Source organism: Mus pahari, chromosome 9, assembly GCF_900095145.1.
Source record: "Mus pahari chromosome 9, PAHARI_EIJ_v1.1, whole genome shotgun sequence".
NCBI classification, from domain to species: Eukaryota; Metazoa; Chordata; class Mammalia; order Rodentia; family Muridae; genus Mus; species Mus pahari.
Window position 1 is genome coordinate 47,111,780 of NC_034598.1, and position 3,470 is coordinate 47,115,249.

Genomic DNA, 3,470 nt, shown 5'->3' on the forward strand with positions numbered 1-3,470 from the left:
AAACATGAATAATAAATATATGTTATTTAATTAAAATAGTGAGGGTTAAAGTAAGATACACCTCATGGTTCCATCCCTATGAAGTTTCAGAACAGAGAATTATTACACACAAAAAACAGTTATGTCACTGTCAGTTTTTTCCTGAAGTATTTTATGTAGTTGTGGAACTGGAAAATAATGTGAATGATGTGTTCAGCTCTCCATAATATCAGCAGGTTAAAAATCCTTTGAATCACAAGAGAGGCCAGTGAATGTAGTTGTAAGGTGTTCCTCACCTCAACTTCCTGGATAATAGTCAAGAGAAAATAAGTGGGAGATTAACAAAAATGTACTGAAAATCTAAGATTCTATTCCAGAAGAAGAAGCATGCATCCTTTGATCTAAGTGAATACTGAAATCAGTCTGGTCTACCACTGGGTAGAAATTTAGACACAAAAAATCTTTTAATACTTGAGTTGGTCCTCTGATGCTCTTATGTCAGAAACTTAGTTTCCTCAGTGTATAGGTGTTCAGAGGTGAGACAGAGAAATGGGCTTGGATCATTGAAGTAAATTAATCCAATTTTCACAAGAGTAGGTAAATTAGCACAACTCTTTCCCTCTACCAGGGCTCCTTTACTTCTGCTCTCTGTCACCAGTTGACAATGAGTCTCTTGTTATGGGACCACTAGATTTGGGATAGAGCTACCAGCTTTCAGAAACATCAGCTAAAAAAAAACAAGTTGCTTTATAAATTACTTGATCTTGAGTAAAGATACCTAAAGAATCTCAATTTTACTTGTTTCATAAAAATAATAGTTTTTGTTTGGTTTGGATTTTCAAATGCCTGAGCACTTATTAGAGTAATGTGCATGGGAGTTTTTGGAGAAATTGCGTTTAATAGTCTTTGAAGAAGCATCTTTTTAAACACATTTTTGGGTATGAGGAAGATATTTGTATAACATAAAAACATATTTTCTTGGGATATGTTAATATGAATTTCAGTATCTCATGGGAATGTTTATTCCCTCTTGATGCTTTCATTTAGACAACAGTATCAGAAAAACTCTTAAATATGTTGAGTAATTCATTTTGTGGTCATATCAGTAATGAGTTGGAAATGATTTAAAATACATTAGGCAAAGAAGAGTACTCTCTCAGTGAGAAAAACAAACCATAGACTCTGGTTTAGAGTCTGGTGAATTCAGAGACGAGAAGAGGGCCTGAACTCAAGTCAGCATTATGGTAGGACAGTTAAATGTGAAGAATTAGATCATCTTCTTCATGTATGCCTGTGCATCTATTTCTTTAAGGTAATCTTCTTATGTTTCAAGTAAATATCTGTATTTCGAGATTTTTTGATGAAATTATTTTGAATTTAAACAGATCAAAATAATTAATGTTGGCTAAATTAAAATGTAATAATTCCTGCCATGTCTATTGTAAATTGTATTTCTTTAAGCATCGTGATACTTTTATTCAACATTTTGAATTTAACTCAAGAGGAAAAGAAGCTGAAAGCAGACCATGGAATAATGATAGTTTAAAAAATGAAAGCCTTTTTTGTATTAACTTGATACTCATGATTGCTAATATAATTAGATGAAGTTTCATTCATAGATTCAATTTCTAGCGTAAACTTTATTTTGACATAGTAGGTCCAGGAATAGTTTTTGAATGCAACTGTTGAAGTTCAACTAAAGTATCCTCTTAAGTTTTTAATTTCTAATTTTTGTCTTTTAGCTGTCCTTGTTGTCATGAGGCTATTTGTGTAAATCTGGGAACTTTGTAAGGAATATCTTCACAATCATCTGAATGTAAAAGGAATGTCCTACAGAAATAACATTTCCTTGCCCTTGTCATTGTGGATGCATCAACTCTGCTCCTTGTTCCAAAGGACATGATATTCTCACATTCTTTCTGTTTGGACTTATTTCTCTTCTTGGAGTATCTTTTTTAAATTTTACATCTATGATAATGTCTTGATTTCTTTTCCTTGAAACATCTCTTAACATTATTAAAAAGAAGTTTAATTTGTCACTGAATACACAGTAGTATTTATGTTAGCATTAGAATATTTATTTGTTAGTATTAGTGCATGTTACAGAGATGGTAAGTGATCATCTTGATGGTCTTTTTAAATTTTTTTCTTTCTTTATTATTAATCATTCCATTTATTTGCATCTCAAACAATATCACACTTCTCGGTTACCCCCTCCTCCAACCCCCCATCCCATGATATCCCACTTCCCAGTTATCCCTTTGCCACCACCACCCCCATATCTTGATAGTCTTAAGAAAGAGCGTATTGTCAATATTGTCATGACAATCATAAAAATTAACTTATTTATGTGTTTGATAATGAAAATTCCTCAGAAAAGAATTTTCTGTAAAACTATCATTACTTTTAATTCTTAACTTCAGTATGCTTCCTGTGAATAAACCAAGCAATTATATTTCTTTCAGGCAAGGGCTAACTTTGACTTTTAATGGTAAAAGTATATAAAAAGATAAAACAAATAGTAACATATTGGGATTGAACAAATCAAACAGAAGGAAACAGGATCAAGAGAAGGTAACAGAAACAGACCCCATTTTACCTACACCCATTAATTCTATAAAACACTACAGTTGAGGTCAATATATATATATATATATATATATATATATATATATATATGAAGATGACCTAGTGCAGTCCCCGGCAGGGCCTGAGCTTGCTTGCTACTTGAGTTTCTCTGAGTAAATGCACTCACTGATTTAAAGAACCCTATTCTCCTGTTTTCCTCCATTTCCTCTGGCTCCTACCCTCTTTCTATTGCCACTTTCTTGAGATTTCCTGAGCTCTGCCAGGAACAATTTGATGCAGACATCTCATTTAGGGCTGGATGTTCCAAGGTCTGTCCATAATGTCTGGCTCTGAGTCACTGTGTTTGCTCCCATCTGTTGCAGGAGGAAGCTTTTCTGATGATGGCTGAGGAAGGCACTAATCTTTTTCCCTGGCCCAAGTCACAATTTTATTTCTTAAGACCACTGTCAAGATATACTACATAGTTATCTACTTGTTAATAAGCCCTCTGGAGGTATGTGTACATGCTATCCATGAGAAGCATCAAACTTGGGACCTTATACAGGCTACAGAAGGACTGCAATACTGATCTATGCTCTTGGTTCCCTAATATCCTTTTACCTGAAGGGTATCCAGAGATTTTACATGTTTCCTAAAACTTATGTTATGCTACACAATGATACATTGTGCTTCTGAGACTCAGCTCCTGCTTTTCAGGCCATACAGATATCAAAATCATTGGTGTTTTAAACATTTAGTCAGAGAAGGAAAATGTATAAGAACTAGTAAATGGTAGAGAAAATTTCTATACTTGTTTCTTTTACTTAATAATTCAGATTCACAAACACTGGCATTTTCCACCAAGCTCATGATTCATCTCTAAAAATCTTTAATTTAACACATTTCCATGTGTTTTTGTCTTG